This window comes from Numida meleagris, chromosome 3, assembly GCF_002078875.1.
Source record: "Numida meleagris isolate 19003 breed g44 Domestic line chromosome 3, NumMel1.0, whole genome shotgun sequence".
Lineage (NCBI taxonomy): Eukaryota > Metazoa > Chordata > Aves > Galliformes > Numididae > Numida > Numida meleagris.
The window spans coordinates 85534093-85551304 of NC_034411.1; the positions used below are offsets into that span (position 1 = coordinate 85534093).

The following is a 17212-nucleotide window of genomic DNA, read 5'->3' on the forward strand; positions in this document are numbered from 1 at the left end:
GAACTTGGCTTCTCTGTTCTTGAATTTAGTTTTGGCAACATATTCACAAAATATCTGTTTCTTAGTGTTATAGTTTCTTATACATAGTGAGTTAAGTAAGATACTGTGACACTGTAAAGAAGCAAGTTTCTGAGGACTGTAAATGGTGAGAGCTCTTGTTTCCTGAACACTCACATGGGTTAGAGGAGAAATAGGTTACAGAATTGCCTTCTAATATGTACCAGTAGATAACTTAGCATAACTCCAGTACCATTCTACCAAGATTTATTCAAACACAGAAGTGTACAGTGGCCCCTTTCAGAGTTCATTCTCCTGGGGATATCTGCTGAGTCCATTTTCCTCAGCACTTTCTGGTACAGCATGACAGCAGTGCTCTAGGGCTGCTGAGGCTGTTGCAACTGAGTTCAAGATAGGACCTGGGATGTTATCTTGGGTTTTTATTACTTAATCATGAATCTGAATTTATATTGTGAAAAAGAGCAATTTCCTTAAATATGTACACTAGCTGTAAATAGCTAATATTCATATTAATGTGAAAGTGACTCTGTTAGTCTTCACTAGGTAAAAATTATTTCTCATGATCTTAAAGAAATTATATTTTTAGCTCTGTTAATAGATTTATTCCAAACTTCTGTTTATGATCTTTGGCTAAATGCTCATACATGAACTGGCAAAAGTTAGGGTGTCTTTGTGCTTCTTCCTAGCTATACATTCTTTCCTTAAAAATAAGCTGCCAGTAGTTGGGTGCATAGCAATGAGAAAAGGCTATAGGAATTTCTCATGCACTGTTCACATTTGTGTGTAAAATAGCAGATGTTATTTTGAGTTGAAACTGAATTGCTTAAGTAAGTGCCTCATTACAGCTATTTTGTGAAATGGAGAACCTGAGGAATTGGTGAAACTTCTCACTTGTGCACCCTTCTTGTGCTCCAGTGGAGGATCTTTTGTATTAACCATTCTTTTTCTCTCTTCCACGGTGCCCTTGACCCATACACCTGAAAAATCAGAATAATGATCTTGCATTATCCCTAGGTACATGTTGATTGTCAGTCAGTATTTTATAAAGTACTTTGAGATGTTGAGATGGAAGATGCATGGCACTGATTTGCAGGAAAACACACCACCATTCTGGTGGGATATTCTTTGCTGGTGAATGTAATGAGCTATGTAAAAAATGTATGTAAATAAAAATAGTTTAGCTGGAATTTATAAGATGAAGAGATAAACTTTTAGTTGCTTTGAGTTTAGAATTCAAAACTTAGTCACAGCTGCTCTGTTTTTGCACAGGTGATAGATGTGAAACAAATGCAGATGAATGTATATCTACTCCTTGCCTAAACAATGGAAGTTGCATTGATTACATCAATTCCTACAAGTGTCACTGCAGGAGAGGTTTCATTGGAACAAACTGCGAGATAAATGTTAATGAATGCTGGCCAGATCCTTGTCTTCATGGAAGGTGGCTGTTTTTATTTAATTATTATTATCTCCAAGATAATGTGCTTTAGTAGCAATAGTTATAAATAATATTATAATTCGCAATTAAAATTTAATGTCATGGGAAGGTTGATAAATATATTTATTATTTTTTCCATAAAGTAAGAGTACAATCACAATTGAAGATTACAGGTGTTGCCTGTTTAAGCTAATGTAACATACTGTAATATTGTCTCAGTTCCTCTTTTATTTGTGTTTCATTAGCACAAACTGTTTTTTAGGAAATGTGAATTAGACTAATATGCTTAAAGGCAAATCCTTATCCATTGCAAAACAACAGATTGAAATAGTAAGGTGTCTTTTATTTTGACAAACAGTATCCTTATAAAACCCCTTAGCACCAGTAAAAGGTATATTTGAGACCCATTACAAAACCTAATTAAAAATTCCATTGATTTCATTATTTGCATCAGACCACTGATTTGAAATGTATGGAATGATACTGTAAGTGCTGAATCTATAATTACATAGCTTTGTCTGAATAATGCTATTTTGTATTTCAGATGTATAGATCTCATTGATGGATATCAATGCTCTTGTGAAGCAGGATGGACCAGCTCAAGATGTGAGATAAATATTAATGTATGTCTTCAAATTTTATCTTATTATAAAGGAAAGGGTAATATGCCACTTGAAACTCACTTTTTTTAGGTAATTTTTGTATGTGCTGGGTTACTGAAAATGTATAACAGAAAATCAGTGGTTTCAATTCCATTCTTAAAAGATCATTATTTGTTATTCATATGAAACGACATTAGAAAGAACATTAACAATATTCCTAAAGAACTTTAAAGGTGAACTGTGAGTGAGAAATCTGAAAAGTCTCAAAAAACTAAGTCAATATTCCCTGAAAATAATTTATTCTTTCAGTTTGGTACAGAGACATAACTATTTCCTTTGTATTGCTAGGCCCATTTGATGTAGTTCTGAATAGCAAAGCCCAGGACAGAGTTTTCTATACTAAAAGTAGACATGACTCATGCTTGAAGATTCAAATTCCAGATAATTGTAGATATAAAAACATATAAAAACACTGCCCATTTCCTCCACTTATGTTAAATAATGTTTTTACGTTATCATGGGAAATGGCTGTGGATAAAAATGTGTGTGTATATTCAAATCTGTGTCATGAAGCATCCCATGATTGGCAAACAACTTTGTAGAAGGTGACTACATCTGGCAGAACAATGAACAGCACTTAGAAAAAAGGCCACACTTTTAGGAAAGTATTACACTGATTTAGACTTTTTCAGGTTTTATGCTAAACAGAGTTTAATCAGATCTTGGTATTTTAAACATATTTGGTCTCAGAGAAAGTCTGGCTTGAGATTTGCCTCCCTTTTGGGCTATTTGGCTTTTAATATTGTGCTTCTGAGTTGCCAAAAAGACATTCAGAAATGTTATCCAAGCTTCTTTTTAACTTATTTATGCATGTAAATTACAGCTAGAAGTACTAGATAACTAAAATGCCCTATGTTACGTAAAGGAAGTATACCATATAATTTTCCTGTTGAAAATACATAGCATTCCCACAGAAGGAGTAAGTCTAGCTGAAATGTTACCTTTGAACTTCCTTCATAGAAAAAAAAAAAAGTAATTCAACTCAGCAGAGTGTGCATCATGATATGATATTGCAGATCTATATGATTATCAGCTCTTGCCAGTGCTAATACAGAATACTCTTGGGTAATATTTTCTCTGGCAACATCCATAATTTACACTTTCCTCCATTTTGAGAGAGTAAGAGATTAAATGACCTGTAGACAACTGCATAAAATCATACTGAAAAGATAACGATATTTCATACTGAGATGTTTGAAAATATATAGATTAGAAATTCTCAGAAAGAAACAGTATGCATATACATGTCTGTCAGAGTGATGGCTTCATTTTTTGATTCCAGGCTTCATTCTATTTGCATGCACTGTGCCTCCCAGATTAGACTGTCCTGCAAATGTCGTATTTTTAAAGGTTATAATACTTCATTCATCCTGCTCAGGTATATATCATGACTTTACAAGTCTTACAGAGATCAACAAGGCTTTCTGACTGAATAGAGGTATGCAAATCTGAATAGTTGTGCTAGAATGGGGCTCTAAAATTGTTTTCATCTAGATTGAAATCAGGCAGCTCCTTTGTTTAAAAAAAAAATCACGTATGAATCCATGTAAATATACTTCAGTATGTTCTTCACTTGATATATTTCACAGAATCACAGAATTGTAGGGGTAGGAAGGGACCTCTGGAGATCATCTAGTCCAGCCCCATTGCTAAAGCAGGTTCCCTACAATGGGTTGCACAGGAAAGTGTCCAGAAGTGTTTTCAGTATCTCCAGAGAAAGATACCTCTCTGGGCAGCCAGTTCCAGTGTTCTGTCGCCCACAAAATAAAAAAGTTTTTCCCCAAGTTCGTATGGAATTTCCTGGGTTTTTTTATTATTATTATTTTTTTACAATTTCTAGTGCTGGCTGCCAGTGTGGTTTCTTCTTGCAGATCTTGGTCGTGAGTGTCATGGGTGTCTATAGCTGTAAGAGCTTCTTATGTGCTTTTGGTAGTGAAGCTCGTGGGTGGGGACTGTAGTGTAGCTCTGCTTTTGTGGGTCAACAGGGACCAAGCTGCTTCCTTTTCAGTGTTATCTGCTGCTAGAATATAATTATTAAACAACCTATCTCTCTCTCTCAGTGCCTTTAATACTATGAAGCTTTTTAACTGCTTCTTGAAGCTCATTCACTTGTCAGGAAAGGTCATCTACCTGTGCATCTCTTGTGCAGATATTTACCTTAACACTAGCAGAAGATTCAAGCCACTCAGTACAACCATCCGCTTGAATCAACCTCCTTTCTTACCTTTTCTGTCTGGGTGAGTGCATCAGACACCTCCGGGGATTTCCCTAAGGGGGCACTGGTGCAGCCCTCATGCAAATGCCCATCACCATACTAGCAGAGATCAAGAGCGCTTCCTCTGGTTGTGAACCTGAAAGCAAGCAACAGTGCCCTGCCTGCACAAACTGCTGCAACAGAGTGCTACTCCCAAATGAAAAGAGATCGGTCTGCCTTGTGCCCTCCCTGCATGCCCTGCCTGTGCAGACTACCACACCACACCCTTACTACTGTGCCATGCCGTTTGCCTGCACTCCTGGTTGCTCAGTATATGCAACTGTATTGGGTACAGATAGCAAAGTTTTGCTTTGAGGGGACTGCAGGTCTGGTCGGAGGTTGGAGGAAAGGCATTTTTAGGTTTGCTTCTCACAATCTTACTCTAATTGACAATAAGTTAAACAATTTTCTCTGTGATGCGCCAGTTTTACTCATGGCAGTAACTGATAACTGATCTCCCTGTCTCTATCCTGACCCATGAGTTTTTTCACCCTTTTTTCTCTACTCATCCCATTGAGGAGGGGGATTGAGAGAGCAGCTGAGTGGGCATCAAGCAGCCAGGCACGATCAGCAGCTAAACTGATTTAAACAACCTGTATGTATATGTTCTGATATGTATTTCCCTAGAGAGACTGGGATGTTTTCTAATTTTTTCTCTTGGATTTTTTATCCTCTATATATGTTTGCAGTATAGTTTGCAAGAAAATATACTCCAAAACTTTATCTCACACAGTAGGCTGTGCATCTTGTTGGTACCCCTGCTTCTATCTGGTAGAAGACTGTGATCAGGTGATCTGGGAAAGGATAGATCATTCAATTGGAACAGATGAATGGGAATGAGGACTGCATTCTAGAATTAATTTTTTTGGATGGCTTTGCTGATGATTTCTATATTTTTTTCTCAAAAGGTGAATATTGATTGAAATCCATACAGCTGTTCAGCTGATTTTGAAAAGGACATCTACACTTAGTGAGTCTAGACTCCACTGATTGTGATGACTGGCTCTTAACCAACTTACCACAGATAAGCCAGAGAGTAGAATCCCTTTCTCAGATTTCTCTGTACACATGTAACATATACATATATGGAAAATATTGGTGAACATAGGAAAAGGCTCACACAGGTTGGATGTTCTAATTTGTGCTTGTGTTGGATTTTTTCACACTATTGAGTATTTTCTACCTGTTGCAAATTAGAGTAAAAAGGGTTGAGTAAGTAGTTTCTTCAAAGAAGTTAAACTAATGAAAACTTCCAAAAGCAACGTAGTTTATGCTCAAGATGAAGGTAGATAAATCCAAGAGAAGGAGGGAAGGGAGATACTCATTTATTGCACAAAGCACAGCGTGATTACCCACCCACATAGCAGTTTTTGTATCTAAAGCAGTGCAAGAAGCTACTTGCCCTTAGGTAATAGGTTCCTTCTCTTAATGTAAGAGTTGCTGAATTGGAGTTTCTTTTAAGTAGAGAAGTAATAGTGAAATACAGAATAGAAATTAGAGTAGTAATGAGTAATGTAAAAGTAGAGAAATGGATGCAATCTTCAAGAATGTTGTAGTGGCATTTCACCTCCAAGTGGTAAGCTCTCTGCTTCTACAGACTACAGAAGCCTTAGGGAGGAGGACTTTCTATAATACACAGATATCTGATCTCTCCTGTATGCCCTTGGATCAAGAATGTTCTAGCAACAGAGAGTATCTTAAAAAATAGGACTATTCAATGAGTAGACATATAGGTAGCTGGAAGCCCTGGATATGAAGTAATCAGTTTCTCTAGAAAAATTACTTCAGTGTGCTGGAAGAGAGCATAGAATTTTGAGGTGTGTTGACAAATAGTAATGGAGGAAAGCGTAGGATGGATGTTCCTGAAATTTTAAATGCTGGCTGAGCAGGAAACTGACATCTGGGACATGCATCTGGCTTTCTTTGAAAGACTGCCAGTTCGACATGAGACCTAAGAGGCAGATGGTGCTCTGGCCCCAGAACATAAGTAACATAGTGGCATAGACGAAAGAAATTCAAAGACATTAGAAATTGGAAAACCTTCTGAAATTGGAGGAACGTGTCTAAGAATGTGTTGTGCCTTTATCATTATGGAATCAGGCTACTGGATAAAAATTAAAATTGTCACTGGGGAATATTGAAACTAGATGCTGAATATTGAAACTAGAGTATTTAAACTAGAAGGAATTGTAAGCAAGTTTAAAAGAGTACTGTTTAAGAGTGACAAAACTGAAAATATAGCTGTGACTAATATTCATTATGCTTCTAAAAAGACCAGTATTTGAATCCAGAGGTGTTAATGACAGAGCTGCCGTCAGTTTGTGACTATTAGCACAGTTAAGTGTATGAATGGAATATGAGAGATCATGCCAAATAAATCCAGTATAGGGGCATTCAATTTCACAAAAGGAAACTATGTTCAAATGAGTCACATCATTGTCAAGTAACTTAAGAGAAGCAAGCCAAATCCGCAAGAAACCTATAAGCAGCCTAGCAGCTATTAACAAATATATTAAAAGCTCAGCTAAAATGTGTCACAATTCAAGAACACAAGATGTTCTAAATCCCTTGAATGAATTAATGGGAAGCTTAAGAAGGCTATTACATAGATTTAAACATGCATATTAATAAACAAATTGAAATGTGGCTTTTTAAAAAAATACTTCTGTAAAGAGCTCTTTACATTAATCAAAATCAGGACAGGTAGGCAACTAGTTGGATTGCTTAATGGCAAGTGTTTAGAGTAGGCAAACAGGGTAAGGTCGGAGCAAGAGAAGTTAATTTAACTCTCTGCATTATTCCTTAAAACTAAAGATGTTGTGGACATTCCTACACCTAACAGTTGGAACAGCTTTCTCAGTTGGAAGCAAGTACTCAGGAAGTATTACACGGCATACATAAGCAAGACATATATGGGTCATCATTACCAAATGACATTAACCCAAGAGTTCTGAAGGAATTGAACTTGTTGACATGATGGCCAAGGTGTGTAACTTATTAAAACAAACAGGTCCCAGAAGATTTCCACTCTAATCACATCAACTAAACACTCTGCTTTTTGTGCTACTGTAAAAACTATTTACTGTGGGCAGTTTTGTAAGATTTTACTAGAGAATATATATTTCATAGAAGAAAACAAAAAGGTTTTACAGTGAGTTTGAAACTTGCTATGATTGAGAAAAACTGTGAACTTTTTTTTGAGCTTTGAATTTATATTTAATTACTTTAATTACTTTTTTACTTTTTGAATTATATATTTTGAATTATAATTAGGTCAAGCATTGGTCCATAATCAATAGATCTTTAATTTATTCTGTTAATGAACAAAGACATACAAAATAGAAGTAGTAAAGAATACTAGTGAATGCAAATAAGACTAGAAAAAAGAAATTACTAAAACAGAGAAAAGACAAAAAATTTGAACTGTGAATTGTGTTGGCTTTTTTTTATAAACATGGCAACTTATGTTTGCCAACAACAAATTTAATTAATATAGCAAAAGACTACTTCTATACTCAAAGGTTCTGGCAGTCTGTAAAACTATCCTCAACATTCCTGTGGGATGTATAATTCAATTAGTTTATGTAAAGCTCACTAATAAATCATCCTATATACATCCAGCTGGAAAACATACAGGGAAATGAGTTGTTTTCTCACAATTCCCTGTGGATTTCTGAATTTACATTCTGTCAAGGCAACTGCAGTAACTGCAGGAAATCTAAGTGCCCTTGGATATCCTTAAAAAAATCAAACCGTCTAAAGTTAAAGTAAGTGTGAGAATAAATTCCCTTTTAAAATATGGGGTTTAGCTAGACTATTTCAGTCCAGCAGCAAAATAAAACTCCTTTGGGATATAAAGGAACTAGCTGGCAAAAACTAGGTTTATGTGCTCAAGGGCAAAACCACGTTTTTGCAATGGCAATTGCACTAACTAAACACTAATTTGCTGTAGTTTTCATTGATTTAATTTGATTATTTCTACAGTAGCTTTCTTGCAGGAAATTGTAATTATGTGAACAAATGAACATCTATATGTTTTTATTTGCAATAATATGCATTAATTGTTAATCAGAGAGTTATCGTTTATCAAGAAATATTTTATAAAGGAAAATAAGGTCCATATGCTTTGGTTAATACATTTATTCTGTCCAGTATTATTCCACTAATGGGGCTTTTTTCACTATGATGTTCCTGCTGTAAAAACTAAGAAGAAGAAATAAGTCTATAAAATACGGCTGAAAACATGCTTTAAAATTTTAATAAAGGAATGAATAGGAAGCACTTATATCTGTTGCATTTCTTATATAAAATATATTTGAATTTCTCCAAGATTAATGAGTAGGAACAAGTTTCAGAAGTGAGTATGAACAGTAATAAAAGCATCTCTATATAAACAAAAAAATTGACTGAAATTTGAGGCTGTTATGTAACAGACATTACAAATGTCTGTCACTCTTTTTCTAATTTCCTGACAGTTTTATTGCACTTGCTATATACATGAATGAATAAATAATGTGCTTTAAGGATGTGTAGTCAATGCATTGTTATTTCTCTCCTCAGGAATGTGAATCCATTCCCTGCATTAACGGAGGTTCTTGTCAAGATTTGGTTGATGAATTTGCTTGTATTTGCCTGGCTGGATACACTGGCAAGTTCTGTGAACTTGATATTGATGTTTGCAGTGAACCTACACTGAGCTCTGTTCTCTGTTACAATGGAGGTGTATGTGTTGATGGGCCTGGAAGAACTTTTCATTGCAGGTTAGTAAGAATACAGTCATTTAACTGCTGTAGTTAATAGATATTCATGTGCTAAGATTTCAGAGCAGTGTTGCTATATGTGCTATGTGAACTTAATTGGATTTGATAACACTTGAGGGCATATTGAAGATGTTATTAAAAAATCAGAGTTAATTATTGCATTTTTCTGATGTGGCCACATATCACTTTAGACATTTTTAAACACTGAGCAATAACCATCATTTTTCAATATTGATACTGCAAGTAGTTCGAAAAAAATCAAAATCCTTCACATGTAAGTTTGTAACTACTTGATCTGGTGCTCAAAACTACTGTGTTAAACAATTCACTGATTAATAGCAAGCAGTTTATCTAGAAAATTGTCTTCTAGTTCTTTTCAGAATTATATGTGGAAACATATAGCATAAACAAAACTTAATAATTTAAAACTCATGTTTGTAGAGGTGTATATACTCTTATATTTTGTATTCAGATATTAATTTTCTGTTAAATTTAGACAATGGGTAGTTTGCGTATTATGTTTGCAAAACTGTGTATCCAAAAAAGTCTCCTGTGCTCAAGGATCATCATTCTCTGGATAGTGAAAGCTTCCAACTACATATGTTTAATCTTATAGCTTATGTAATTGTAGTATAGCAAAACTCAGTTAATATACTCAGTAGAGTTTGCACATTATTCTCTGCATCTATTAAATGAATTGTTATCTAGGTCTCTAATCAATCTGCAGAAATATCAAATACTAAGAGTTTTATTAGCTTATATAATAATGAAGCACAAATATTTTCCCTATGTAATTATGTGCAATATCTGGATTTTGATTTATGTACAAAAGTGAAGTTTAAGGTAATAGTTTATTTTAAAAAATAGCTCCTGATGTTGAGATAAGAATAATTGTTATTGCATGTATCAATTTTATAACTTTATAATGTAATGTCAGAGATGAATAATAGAATCATAGAATGGTTTGGGTTGGAAGGGACCTTTACGGTCATCTAGTTCCAACTTCCCTGCTGTAGGCAGGGACACCTCCCTCCAGACCAGGTTTCTCAAAGCTCCATCCAGCCTGGCCTTGAATGCTTCCAGGGAGGGGCATCCACAACCTTGCTGGGCAACCTGTTTCAGTGTCTCACCACCCTCACAGTGAAGAATTTCTTCCTAATATCTAGTCTAAATCTACCCTCTTCCAGTTTAAAGCTATTTCCCCTCATCCTGTCACTACCCGCCCTTATAAAAAGTCCCTCCCCAGCTTTCCTGTAGGTAGTAGCCTGGAAGGCTGCTAATAACGTCTACCCTGAGCCTTCTCTTCTCTAGGCTGAAGAGCCCCAGCTCTCTCAGACTGTCCTTTTAGGGGCAGTGCTCCAGCCCTCTGATCATCTTTGTGGCCCTCCTCTGGACCCTCTTCAACAGCTCCTTCTTGTGTTGAGGGCCCCAGAACTGGATGCAGTACAACAGGAGAGGTCTCATGAGAGCAGAGTAGAGGGGCAGAAATCACCTCCCTCCACCTGCTGGTCACACTTCTCTTGATGCAACTCAGGATATGGTTGGCCTTCTTGGCTGCAAGAGCACATTGCCATCTCATGTTGAGACTTTCATCAGCTGAAACCCCCAAATCCTTCTTCTCATGGCTGTTCTCAAGCCATTCTCCACCCAACCTGTATCTGTGCTTGGGACTGCCCTGACTCAGGTGTAGGACCTTACACTTGGCCTTGTTGAAATTCATGAGATTGGCATGGGCCCACCTCTCAAGCCTATCCAGGTCCCTCTGGACAGCATCCCTTCCCTCTAGTGTATCAGCTGCACCACTCAGCTTGGTGTCGTCTGCAAAGCTGCTGAGGATTCATTCGATCTCACTGTCCTTGTCACCTACAACGATGTTAAATAACACTGGTCCCAGCACTGATCCCTGAGGAACGCCACTCGTCACTGGTCTCCTCTTGGACAGTGAGCCATTGACTGCAACTCTCTGAGTGTGACCAGTTCTTTATCCAGCAAGTGGTCCATTCATCAGATAACTTTTTCTCTAATTTGGCAACCAGGACGTCATGCGGGGCAGTGTCAAATGCTCTGCTCAAGTCCAGGTAGATGATGTCATCTGCTCTTTCTTCATCCACTGAGGCTGTAGCTCCATCATAAAAGGCCTGTAAGAAATATTTAAGTAATACTTTGCATCCTCATCAGACTCACCGTGGTACTGAAATGAAGCTAATGTTGAAATGTCATTTCCAAATAATTCAGTATTTTCCAAATCTCCTAGTAAATATATGAAGCTAATGGAAATATGTTTCAGCGTAACATATGAATCTGAATATCTTTCCATTTGAAAACCAACATTAATGCAAAAGAACAAGTTTCCCAGTTAAATTTCGTTACAATGCTGCTAGAAATATGTCTTTGCATTCTTTTTTTCTCTCAGATACATGGACATGTGTTAGTGTTTGGTAAATGTCAAAGTGTTCTGAAGCTTGATTCAAATACTTTTTTAAACTCTTTAGTCCTTATTGGGGGAGGTTAGAAATCTTGGAAGAAAATGGCTCAAAAAACAGCAGGAAGATATCCTGTGCTATTAACATAAGTAGTTGTCTACTACTTTTGACAAAATTACTCAATAGGAAAATAAGGGAAAAAAAAGTTATAATATAATGGCTAAAGTGATGATATTGAATGCAAAATTTAAGAGAACTGTTGCTAATTTTTAACGTTCTAGATTTTTTTTTTACTTTATATCCTAGTTAATCTATTTAATTTATATTTTTATAATTTGGTGGTGTTTTGTTCTATACTAATCAGGTGCTGGTCTCAGTGTCTCTTCTTGTAGCTATATAGATGATTCCCTGATTATTTGCCATATTAATTTGTTTTAAAGCTGAAACAAAATTTAAATTCCACTGTATTCGGACAAGGAAGTCTCTCATTCTAAAATGGCACAAGAAAAAACTAAAAGGTCTTGATTCACTTATTTGGAATCCCTTCTTAGTGTGATAAAACCAATGGTGGTTACACACCACCATTCATATGAATACATTCATATTTTCATATTAAAAAACAAATTTATTCCTTCTAACCTGTGGCTCAATTTCCACCTGTTTTCCTTTGTGTCCTTGCATTATATGAAATTTCATTAGTAGTCAACCTAATTAGTGCAACAAATGGCCCGTGGACTTCCAGGACTTACTGTTTTTTTGTAGTTTAACCAAATATTTGCATCATTTTCCAGAATCTGAGGTGGAAAAGATTCATAATCATACAAGAAAAGAAAAAAATAGAAGTATGGCTTGTTAAAAAATCTGTTTATCAGGATAATACATAACTGAGCTAATACCTGGTTTAAGTTTTCTGAGCACAATTTGTGTGCAAACTGGAGAATAGAACTGGTACAGAGGATGGAACAAAAGAGTAATTGAAAAATAAGGAAGGGAAAAGCAGCTCCTACTCTGGCAGAACACCACAAACATCCAAACAAATAGGGAATCCTAGCATTGACAGCTTTTACACACACCAAAGGAATGGATATGAGGAGAGACAAAAAGCCAGTGTCTTTCTGAGTCTCCTTATTTTGAGGATCTGCTATGGAATGCTTGTACTCTTTTGCTTGGCAAAATGAAATAGCAAGTAATGAATAGTGTTACTATAGTCATAGATAAGTGTCAGACTGCCTTAACTGTGGGCAGTGCTGCTAGCTTCAGCTGTGATGTATGAGATACTTTACCCAGTGGTATTGTTAATGGTCTGACTTTTCTTAACTTATATGGGAATCAATTATATGAACAACCCTACAGGCTTCTTCCTGAAATGAATATGAAAAATACCCTTTGGGATAGCCCTTGAATTGTGTATTATGTGAAATATCTTTCTGTCTTTAAACATGTTGTTTAAAATTAAAACAACTCATTGGAAATGAGAGAGGAGCTGGGAGCTGTAATTCAGGTCTATCCTGGGCAGACTGCCACTGAATCAGGGCTCCAGGAAAGAGATCACCGACTGAAATGCCCACCTACCTTGCTTTGTATTGTGTATTTAATTAAAGCAACTGTCTGCCTCAAGAATGAATACCATATAATCTAGCTAATTAATAACAAAGCTATCATGAGGCCTAGAGGGGCTTTCAGAAGACAATCCAACCCAACATACATATGGTTGGTATAATAAGAATAATAAGAATTCTTAAAACTTTTCACAGTATTTTGCAAGTAGTTTAAGGAAAATAATCTGTTCCATATGAAATAATCAGATTTCATTTTTCATTGTATTTGATCCATAGCTTGTTCTTCCTTACTTCTGCAACTTTTGGTCCCAAGACTATTTGATATGTTTGGTTTTGGATTTAAAAAGTGGAAAAAAAGTCCTCCCGCCCTACTCATGCATGCACAGAGCCTTATTCAAATGTGTTGTGCTATCTTGAGAAGGTTTATCTGTGCAGTGCTTCCAACCCGATCAAATGAAAATAATGTCAACAACATTATGACAGACGTGATCTTAGGTGAAATGGTTGATTATTATTGCTTCATTGTGCTTTCCCAGCAAATCGTAGCATTTTTTTTTTAAATGTTTTTGCTAGGCAAAGCAAATTAATTTTTTATATCGTTGTCTTTCATCATCCACTCCAAATATATTTTTTGCTGAATATTTAGACCAGCTTCTTTGATATTAAAAATGTATATGGTAACAAATAAATCTGATCCTATTTTTTGTTTCATAAATGGAAATCAGTGTATTTTAATTTTTCTTTCTCGAGTGTATTTGAATTCATTATTTAATTTAAAACTGAAGCTATTTTGGTGTCATCTTTCAGAGATCAGTTTATGCTCATGAAAACAATTTCTGTAGCTTGAATTTTGTATTCTAGGAGCACCTAAGAGTAAATATTTGATTGATACAATACCTGATCAACACAATGTCATTTTTTCGCAGCTCATGAGATTTTAGTAAGGAAAAATTGTAAAATAGGAATAGATTGTTCTACATTTCCTCTAAATGAAGTACAATTATTTTAAAATGTTTATTTTGATATTTAGCACTCTTATTTGAGACTATGAAGTGGTTGTAATGAATACAATATGTAGTGCGAGTCTGGATACTTCTCTTTATAATCCACATATATGTGAGAAATGGCGCAAGGGTCTTTAGCCTGTATTTAATCAAACATTCACTAGCATTTATAAAACATTATAACCCAATCTTACTTAAATACAAAGTGAAAGGAGCAAAATCATTCACAGTATATGATATAAGTCAGCCTTGGTACATCTTGTCAAAATCTTTATATCACTCATCTAGATATCTTGAAGTGGTATAAATTATGCTAGAAAATAATATGAAATCTGTATAATTTATCCTAACTTCTGACTTTCCTAAGGATAAGGAACTAGAATTATGATGCAGTGTATCATACAAAACTGAATTCATGTATCAATTAAAAAAACATTCACAAAAATTGAAAATAACTGATTTTTTTTCTCCTTGGGATTCTTCACATGACAGCTAGAATCCAGAAAAGGCTTTAATTTTCTTCATATAACATCTCTTGCCTTTTGTTTCTATCAGGAAAATCGAATTGCTCTTGAAAACATTTGAATTACATTAATGTATATATTTTCTCTACTTAAAGTTGAGCATATAGAACATTTAATTAAAGACCAAAGTTGTCCTTCAATCTTATTATGCTTATGAAAAGCTGGTAAAAAATAAACAGAGATCAATACTTCATATTCTTGTATTTAACTGATAAGGAAGCTGAGTTCTAATTTGAGAATATCTTGTTTCCCATTCCTGTGTATTTTAATTTGCTTGATCAGCGTAAGCTACGTGTCCCATTGGAGCACCAGGTCCAGGGGGCCTCTGCAGAGATCCAGGAAAGAGACCAAAACAGCTCAAGAGTGAGGATGCTGTATGAACAGAAAACTGAAAAACATTTTAATCTCTAGCTCTAGCATGTGGCCTGCATATACGATAGGAAATGGTAAAATAAAATGGTTTGTCTTAAAGTATATATGAGGTAAACAATAGATAATTTTTTTGTGGAAGTTTTGGAGTGCAGAGTCTTGCAGGGTAACGTACCTAGGCTTCTGTATCCTAAAAACCTCAGCTATTTAATTATGTCATGGTGTGCAAAAGGAGTTGATCTCCATGATTTAAAAAAAAAAAAAAATTGTTCAGAGTTTGATAAGTTAAAGTGATCTCTTTAAATGGAAAGAAATTACAGATTGCAAATCACACAAAGTAAAGTTCACTTTTGAAGAAATATTGCCTCACGTGGTGGCAGACATTGTTTGTATTAATGAGGCTTTGAGTGTCTCTGTAAGAAATTGTTCTCAGCAAATTGTAAAAGTCCAGCCTGAAGCTAACAAATGCATTTATTGCTGTGCTTCTACAGTCCATCTTGAAAAAGTAAGATTGAAATTTGGCCTGCATCAATGATAGAAAATATTCTTAACACTTTCAGCTGCCAAGAATATGTATTGCATTATCATTTCCTTTACAACTAGAACTAGATGATAAAATATGATGCCACCTAATATGTGTCTTTTTTAAATATAAACTTAATTTACCAGTGATATATTCAGTCCTTCATCCCAAAGGAAAAAAAAAGTTGTTCTTTAAAACTGTTAATGTCAACTGTACCCCCAGTCTTAAAATATTAGCTTCCCACTTCTGCAAGTACTGTGAATATATGTACAGTACTCTCTGTCTTGGTCTCCTCTGTGTGAAAACAGTTGCTCTTCCATTTATATGTAAATAATGCATGATTTGCTAATTACATATTAGATTCCTCAGCACTTTCACAGAATCAAATAATAATAGGGGTTGGAAAGGACCTCTTGGAGGTCATCTAGTCCAACCCCCCTGGTAACTTTTCTGGTTAGCTTGTTCCAGTGCTTTATCACACTCAAAGTAATTACATTTTCCTCATATTCATATGGAACTTCCAGTGTCACAGTTTGTGCCCAGTGCCCCTTGCTCTGTCTCTGGGCACCACTGAAAAAAGCCTGGCCCCATCCAATTGACTCCTGCTCTTTAGATATGTATAAGCATTGATTAGATCCCCCCTCAGTCTTCTCTTCTCCAGGCTGAACATTACCAGGTCTCTCAGCCTTTTCTCATAAGGGAGATGTTCCAGGCCCCTAAACATCTTTGTGGCCCTTTGCTGGACTCTCTCTGGAAGTTGTGTGTATGTATTATATTATATAAAGATATAACAATGGATATACTTGATCAGACAAACAACTATCCAACCATATACGTTATATTTCCAATGGTAGTCATAAGTAGATGGGCAGGAAAGAATACAAAAAATGCATATATATTTCTTACCCTCCAGTACTCTCCCATCTTTACTCAATCAGGGTTTTTCCTGAGCATGTTATGGATTGTTTAGTAGAGCATAATGAGTCTCTAACTTACCCAGTTTTCTCTTGAACTTAAATAAACTTCTCTTCTGAGAAGGGTTGCTTCAATTAGTCAGTCTACAGAGGTCCCTTCCAACGTCAGAGACAATATGATCATACCATTTGGCACTTAGTCCCATAGATTTAGCCTGCTGTGTGAGGAAGAGCTTCACTTTTTAAATTGTAAGCCTTGCTCTTTCTAACTTTATTTTCTGCCTCGTAACTGGAATGTGGAAAAGGAGAATGAAGAGCTGATTCCAAGCCAACCTGACCTTTCTTTTGTGAGCTACTGCCATACTTTTTTTCCATTCCCCTTGTTTTCCAGGCTAATGATTCCCAGCCTTCCCAGTCCTTAAGCTATCCCAAATTTCTGTTTATACTTACTGCCCTTTATCAGGCCTTTTTAATTTCTGTTTTACCTTTATTGACATGAGGAGTCAAGAACACACAATATCCAAGGTATGGGCCTATCTATGATTCATACAATGGCAAAATGTTTTCTTTCTTCATCTCTATTCCTCCCACAACAATACCTTGCATTTCATTGGTGCTGGAAAGAGAGTAAACACAGGTGTTTTAGTTTTATTCTTAAGCGGACTGATCACTAAGCTGTAGCTTCCATGCAGGACGGTTAGGTAAAGTTGGTGTATTAACATGTTCATGTACTACTCCCAAGTTTAATTATTTTGCTCATAAAT

General features: G+C 35.7%; 1 long non-coding RNA gene across 1 annotated transcript; it reads left to right on the top strand.

Annotated features, from left to right (window-relative positions):
• LOC110396796 lies at nucleotides 1371-9210 on the top strand. The gene is made up of 3 exons (XR_002437270.1): nucleotides 1371-1459; nucleotides 2001-2079; nucleotides 8933-9210. It is a non-coding gene; the product is annotated as an uncharacterized LOC110396796 (long non-coding RNA).